This window comes from Bidens hawaiensis, unplaced genomic scaffold, assembly GCF_021521415.1.
Source record: "Bidens hawaiensis isolate Kalapana, Puna unplaced genomic scaffold, B.hawaiensis_p1.1 tig00012136_1, whole genome shotgun sequence".
Lineage (NCBI taxonomy): Eukaryota > Viridiplantae > Streptophyta > Magnoliopsida > Asterales > Asteraceae > Bidens > Bidens hawaiensis.
Window position 1 is genome coordinate 550,420 of NW_027491976.1, and position 8,527 is coordinate 558,946.

At 33.3% G+C, this 8,527-nt stretch overlaps 1 non-coding gene across 1 annotated transcript; it reads left to right on the top strand.

Annotated features, from left to right (window-relative positions):
• The first annotated feature begins 2,568 nt into the window (after positions 1–2,568).
• Positions 2,569–2,640, top strand: TRNAT-UGU (transfer RNA threonine (anticodon UGU)). The gene has a single exon. It is a non-coding gene; the product is annotated as a tRNA-Thr (tRNA).
• Positions 2,641–8,527: the final 5,887 nt, after the last annotated feature.

An 8,527-nucleotide genomic window follows, 5' to 3' on the forward strand; every position in this document is an offset into this window, starting at 1 on the left:
TGGGTTTTTATGAGAAAACGAAATGAGAAAAATGAAGTTACAAGATATAAAGCAAGACTTGTAGCTCAGGTTTTTCTCAGAGGCCAGGAATTGACTATGAAGAAACGTATTCTCCTGTTGTGGATGCTATTACGTTTAGATATTTAATCAGCTTAGCAGTCTCTAAAAATTTAGAGATGCGTCTTATGGATGTTGTCACGGCTTACTTGTATGGATCACTAGACAATGACATCTATATGAAAATTCCCGAAGGATTTAAACTCCCCGAAGCAATAAGCTCAAAGCCTAAAGAAATGTATTCCATAAAGTTACAAAGATCCTTGTGCGGACTGAAACAATCTGGAAGGATGTGGTACAATCGTTTGAGTGATTATTTGATAAGCAAAGGATACACAAATAATCTTATCTGTCCATGCGTCTTTATCAAGAAGACAACATCAGGATATGTGATCATAGCTGTGTATGTTGATGACCTCAATTTAATTGGGACACAAAAAGAAATTAATGAGGCGATTGCTCTTTTAAAGAAAGAATTTGAAATGAAAGACCTTGGAAAAACCAAATATTGTCTTAGTTTACAAATTGAGCATATGCATAATGGGATACTTGTGCATCAGTCAACTATACTGAGAAACTCTTAAAACGTCTCAATATGGACAAAGAAAACCCTTTAAGCACACCGATGTTGTTAGATCACTCAATGTTGACAATGATCCATTTCGTCCTTGCGAAGATAATGAAGAGATTCTTGGTCCCAAAGTACCATACCTCAGTGCAATTGGAGTACTTATGTATCTTACTAACTGTACAAAACCTGACATTTCTTTTGCAGTTAATTTATTAGCAAGATTCAGTTCATCCCCTACTAAAAGACATTGGAATGACATTAAACATATTTTTCGGTATTTAAAAGGAACTGTTGATTTAGGTTTATTTTATCCTAACGATTCAAAAGAAGGGTTAGTTGGTTATGCAGATGCAGGTTATTTATCTGATCCCCATAAAGCAAAATCTCAAACTGGATACGTATTTAAGAATGGAGGAACTGCGATTTCATGGCGTTCTCAGAAACAAACACTCATTGCAACATCTTCAAATCATGCTGAAGTCATTGCATTGCATGAAGCTTCAAGAGAATGTGTATGGTTAAGATCTATGTCACGACACATATTTGATTCTTGTGGACTAGAGAAAGATCGAATTCCAACTCCTATCTATGAAGATAATGCAGCTTGTGTCTCGCAAATGAAGGAAGGGTATATTAAAAGTGACAGAACAAAGCATATACCACCTAGATACTTTGAGTATACTCGGGACCTTATTAAAGACAATCAGGTTGAGATGAGATATGTCCAGTCCAGCAACAACTCAGCTAATCTTTTCACAAAAGCACTTCCCACAGCAACATTCAGGAAACATGTTCATGATATTGGCATGCGCCATGTACGGACAATGTAACAACCTGCAACTTGAGGGGGAGCTATATACTGCACTCTTTTTCCCTTAGCTAAAGTTTTTTCCCATTGGGTTTTCCTTTAGCAAGGTTTTTAATGAGGCAGTACTTCAAGACCCCGAAGTTTTGAAAATGTGTCATCCAAGGGGGAGTGTTATGAATTACCGACATTATTATTTGTATGACACCATGACTTCACCAACTATATTTTTATATGCACCAATTATATTTCGTTTGTCTCCTTAAATAGTACTTTTGCATAGTAGTTTTTGCTTTATAAATAGAATGTATTTGTACGAAGGTTGATATCCAGAAGTAACAAATCTCATATTTCTTTACTCGCATATTTCTTAGTTATATTCAAGTTCAATTATTACTTCGGAAATATTGTTATAATTAGGGCTAATTTTATAACATATTACACTTTTTATTAAGAGATAAACATGACGGCCCTAGGTCGGTTGCCAATTTTCGACGCTTTGACATAAAGTAATATCCAGTTAAATAGCTTCTTTATTAAACTTGTGGCGAGATAGAGGAGTCGGCTGAATATGTGTTTGTGTCGTGCATCCTATCACAATCTATGTGGAGTCTGGTTTCGCAATGGTGTAAAATGTGTGTCTTCTTCCTTTTATAGCTTTCAGGATCTTTTAGAACTTCATAAGTTTTGCTCAAAGGAAAAGGCAATAGTTTTCCATGCCGTGTATTTGACTGCGATTTGAAGTTTGTGGAAAAGGAGGAATGCATTAGTTCATAAGTGGAGCCCTATTCATCTTGTAAGTTTTGTGGAGGAAAAAAAGATATTGGAATTTCTTTGGATAAAGAATATGTGAAAAGGATTGGTATCGGTTAATTTAGTGTATAGGTTGGGGTTTTTATACTTGTGTTTGTGGTTGTATTTAATGGTGTTCCTAGCTTCTTGTAAGTGTGATTAATAAAACTTGTTGGTTATTAGAAAAAACTGAAAAACATGATAACAAAGTGTTGCAACGTAAATGAAAAATAAAAGAGTTATCTCTACATATATTTATTATAAAAAACGTCAGGCAATTAGTCTTTATTTGTAATTAGATAATGAGTTGAAATACATTTACATAAACTGGATACACAAAACAGCCCCTATAGCTCAGTGGTAGAGCGCCAGTCTTGTAAACTGGAGGTCTGTAGTTCGATCCTGCATGGGGGCAAAGTTCATACTTTTTATTTTTTGTCTTTATCACCGTAATTTCTTTCCCTTTTTGCCCTCACAAAGCCCAAATCCATATTTATCACAAACAACCACATAAATGAAAAATGTCTTAAGCTTTAGTGGAAGCAGTTTGTTTGGGATTATGAATTATGATCCGATTAACCAAACGTTAAAAAAAATAACTATTACTATAGACATGCTTACAAAATATATATAGAAACAAGTAAAACTTCTTCAAGATTTTTATAAAACAAATTCAAGTTATTAAAAGATCGGTCATGTGTTGATAGAATATTCAATATGATGATTATATCCAATACGATCTCATATGAGAGAATAACACTATAGATAAAATTTTATATTTGAGGAAAGCTGTTGTTTTTGTTCTTGTTCAACCAATTTGCATATATTGTTAGAATATTAACATAGTTGGTATAGTTAATAATACTTAATTAACACGTTTCTAATTAGATGATTAAGACCATATTTAAAATGGACAAAAGAAAAAAATTAGTGTAGGCTTTAGCAAAGAACGCGACTATTTTTAACAAACTAACAGTTATAGTTCTGATAAGCTATGAAACAACTGTCATGTTGTCTTTTATTTCTTCGTAGAAATTTAAAAGGTATTATATTATAAAATTAAGTCTAAAGTAACACAGAAGAGTTGATATAAGAAAGGAAAAAATATATTCTTTTATGTTACGTCAAAATTAATAAGAACAGTTAACGACGACATTTCGTCTCAAAAAAGTTCACTCGTTTATTAAAGGCAATTTCAAATGTTGTTAAATAGAAACGAGTTGACGACCTCAGATATATTCCTTAGCATCATATACATTCATGTTTTATAATTACAATGTATATTCTTTTACGCTTTAATTTGTATATATTTAACTAATACAAGCCCATAATTTGCAGCGCAAATGGAGGGCATTTAATTTTTTTTATTAGCATCCTATTATTCTCATGGAAACAGGCGGCCATGCACAAATCCACGTCCTTCCGACTGGTTTAAGGAAACCAGAGCCCACCATGCATCATTCTTAAAAATATATTAGTCTTATGTTTTAAATAAATTTTCTGAAAGAACTATTAATTTTTTGTTTTTGTCAACTCTACACTTACAAAAAGATTTAATGATTTAATGATAGAGTACTTGTATTTGTAACAGTGACAGTTGTATACTTTTAAAATTGCCCATCAAAATAAGAAAAGATGGTTAAATTATGAGAGAAAAGTTAAAAAGTAAAGGAAGACAAAAAATAAAAAAACGTGAGAAAGGTTTATAGCTGCTATACAAAAAGCTTTTTAAAAATAAATAAATAAAAAATTATAACTCAAAATATAAATAAAAATCAAAAAATTAAAAAAACTAAAATGTTTCATCCGTCATTCGAGTTAAAAAAAAACCTTGAAAAATACACAATTTGCTAAAGCCGCTAAAATTAAAAATATCAAAATCTTTGTCTGGTTTTGACAGTTTGTACTTTGTACGTGCATTAGTGCCTTAAAAAACATAATTGGTTTCTAATCTATGTTATTTGAAACAATTTTAAAGAAAGCTTAAAATTCATAATATGAAGCAATGATCTTATTATTTCAAGTTCAATTAGTAAGATAGTTTTGGAATAATTGTGGTTTATACTTAAAATTAGCAATGATAAGGTCATAAGGAAGCTGGTTTGTTTTCGGTGGCATGATACATTTATTTTTGACACCACACTCGTATATTTCCATTTGTCTTCAAATTTGGGTCCCTAAGAAGGTATGCATTTCTGTTTGGAAAGCGGAAATTGTTAAGCTCCTGACCCTCGTTGATTTATCCAAAAGAAATCTGAAGGTGGCTTACAGGCCGGTCGTCTCCGAAAATCACTTAAAATTTCGAGGCCTGAGACGAGCAAAAAAACTGACCTCTAAAATCGTGTTATCAATTATACGAAAGATAATTTGACAATTTATCACTAAGGTTAAAGCCTAAAATGGACTAAAACAAAAAGGTAATGACAAACAATTTTTTACTAAAATGACTCATAAAAATATTTTTTTATAAAGAAAAAAGGAAAACTATTTGTGAGAATTGAACTATTACATACATAAAACACAAATGATTTTTTTTATAAAGAAAAGAAGAAAACCATTTGTGAGAATTGAATACATGACATATATAAAACACAAATACAAATTGTTTTGATTGAACTCATGACTTTTGATTTCATAGTCAAACATTCTTTTCATTCGAGTAATGAGTCATTTTATAAACTATTGTTTTAAAGCAAAATTATATATAAAATATAAATATTTTTTTTATAATTATGGGCAACTCAGGAGGGTAGGCATTGATCCGTCTCACTCCTCGCCCTTCCTTTGGGTCGTGCCTGGTGGCCTAGTTCAGTGGTGTGTTGGTTATTTGGTGAGTGTGAAAAAACTAGTGATCATCTTTTTTACGCAATTAATGTAATATCCCTCTCATTATTTTCCTTTTCGGTAAGAGATTACTAAAGATTCATGAGACTAGTAATTTGGGTCATCGTAAGGATTATATTTTATATGGAATTATTCTCACGCCATGTTGTTGCATATGGAAGACAAAGAATGAAACTATTTGTTCGTAAGAAGTGGCAAATCCCTCCAGTGCGTTTGTGGATATAAAAATTTTAAGGTAGTTCTGGATTAGAAATCGTTCAGTTTTTTATAGTATTTTGTGAAAATACTGGTGTAATTTCAGGTTATAATTTTTTTTATTTTTTTTTGTTGTCGCCTCTAGCTTCTTAATAGTTGTGCTTAATAAAAGTTGTCGTTCCAAAAAAAAGTAAGTAAATTCAATCAAGGAAAACAAAGTAATTTTGGAGAGTCATAAACACCACTAGAATATGGGTTGAGTTGATACGAAAATTTGTGATGCAAAATTTTATCGGAATTTCCCACACACTTCCGATGAAATTAGTTGGTTTGAGTTTAAAATAATTAAAAACAATCTGAAGGAAGAGCCCATGAAAAGAAAGAGAATTAAAATGGTACATGGGAATTAAATCTTTGATGAAGCTAAATCGTTTTGTTTTGGCCATAATGAAAAACACGTACACTTCTTGAACAATAACATAAGTTGCCTTTTTGTAGTATTAATAATGTCAACTACCTGGACGCAACATGCTTATATTATGTGTATTTATATATACGCTAATTTATCATTTACAAGTTACAACATACCATTACATGATTATATGCTATTGGAAAAATAAAATAGTTGACAACTTGCTCCGGCGGTGGATATTAGCAATATCTTGGATCGTTATCTGTGTATTTACTTGCCTATAAAAATAACCAAGTTGAAACTCCACATATATGACATACATCATTAAAACCGCTTTATTCTAAATTGTAGTAAGTCATGTTCGTTGGTTGACGGGTCAAATCTGATAACTTAATATCGTCTATGACACATGAATTAGAATATGACATAAGGCTTCGCATAAGGTATCTATATGTATTAATGATTAAAGTTACACCAGAAGCGTGGTGATCACTAATATTTTAATTTTCAAATTTTGATCTAAAACACGATTTTCTAAAATTTATAAGAATAAACCGATGAACACACCACAATCACAATTCGATTAGCTATATAATTTTATGGGTACGACCCGAACTCATATATACTGGACCCAACCCAAAATCTGTGTTTAGGTTCGTGTAGTGATCTCATACTAACACGAATGTGATATGAAGAATGTTATTGTAAAAACTTGACAAATTTTACAATGGTCATAAACATAAGAGATGTTGGGTTCATAAGAAATGTCCAACATCAACTATGGGCAACATGTTTTGAGTGTATTGATTGTCGATGAGAAGATAACCTGATAATTTGGTGTGATTGGGCAGTTGGGCATAGGGGTGTTCACGAGCCGAGCTGAGCTCGAACCATAACTGTCTCGGGCTCGGCTCGAATTTCGATCAAGTCAGCTCGGCTCGAGCTCGAATTCTAAATCGAGCTGAAACCTGAGCTCGAGTTCGGCTCGGTTTTAAAACGAGCCAGCTCGGCTCAATTCGAACTGGCTCGAAATACAAAAAAAAATAATGCAATTTTTAAGCTTAATAGCTTAACTTAGCATACAATATTTAATTTAATAAACCACATATATACATTATTAATTATATATATATATATTTATATACCACCGAGCCACGAGCCGAGCTGGCTCGGGCTCGGCTCGTTTCGAAACCGAGCCGAGTCAAGCCGAGCCGTTTTTATTCGAGTTTTTTTCGAGCCGAGCTTTTTTCGATTGATCAGCCCTAGTTGGACATGAGTAAGTAATATCATAACATGTGACCTTTTGAAAAATCTAAACTTTGTACTAAAACCAAATCCATAAGCTACCTATTAAAATGGATAATAGTGGTTGTTATTAGCGGTTAAGTACAAATTCTTTCGTAGCATGGTCCTTGATAAAGATTCTCCATCTCTTTTACTAATTAATAAACTAATCAAATTGCCATATTTTATAAAGTAAACAACTTGAAATTTTAAAAATATATATCGAGGTTCTATCTCAAAGAAAAATAAACAAAAGATATGAAGGTTCATGTACGCCAACGAAAAACTTTTATTAATATTTTATTATAAATATAAATAATAGGACAGATCCAGCTAAATGTTAAAGACGGGGGAAATCAACTTAATTAATCTGGGGTTAACAAAAGTTTTGTTTGTCATAATCTAATTCAATTTGTACTTTACCAACTTGCATTTATGGTATTTTGACTATTTTCTCCTGACACAAAAAGCTATTTTTAAACAAAATAATTAAGGTTACTAGCATATGGAATAAGAGAGAAATGGTTTAATCTTTATATGGAGTGTTAGACCACCCGTACTGGGTGCGTTTTGTGTTGCGTTAAGGAGGAAAACGCGGGGTACACCGCTTCCCCTGCGTTATGCAATTTTTTTTGCTACGTTGTATACAAAACGTGAAATAATGGCACAGAAATAAAAAAAAAATAGCCGTTGGGTGGGTTTGGAGCCGTTGGGATTTTTTTTTTAAAAAAAATTATATTAATTATATTTATACTATATAAACAAACCAAACTCATTTTTTTAACACACTCCTTCTACTTCTATACCAATTTATATCTTTTACACAAATATTTCTACCAAAATGTTTCCAAACAACCAAAATATTCTCGGTTTCGGCCAATATGCCCGTCAAGGCAACCATAATCCACAACCGAACAATCTACCGCCCCGACGCCAACCGTACCCGTCCCGCAAATGTTTGAACCGCAAATGGCCGCCTACTTTCAATATCTACAAAACTCTATGCCAAACGCGGTGCCCGGTTTCCAAAACCCGACGGCGAACATTTTTGCCGGTTCGGGTTCCCAACCCGCCCCGGAGACCCAACCCGAGGTCGAGTTCGTGCCGGAGACACAACCCGTCCCGGAGACCGTAGGCGGTTCGAGCCAACGCGGACGTTCGAAAAAATACGCAAAGAAGCCCGCCGGCAAACCTCGGGTTAAAAAGACGGTGATAGCGTGGAGTATCGATGAGTGCGTACTATGTGCTCGTGCTTGGTGCCAAATATCGGAAGATGCCAAATGCAGTAGGTTTTTAAAATGCATATATATTTTTTTAAAAATTTCTTATAACAAACATTAAACTTGTAATATTTTTATTTTTTAGCCAACTATCAAAAAGCGGGGGTATTTTGGCACAAAATTATAGAGAAGTTTCACAATCTTGGCGGGGATCGCGTCGAGAAAAAAATTCGTTACTGTCGAAATGGGGCGACATAAACACCAAATGCTCGGCTTTCCATACGATTTTCTCTCGGATGAATCGAACTAGGAGTAGCGGTGTCTCGGACGCGGAAGTCATGGAAAAC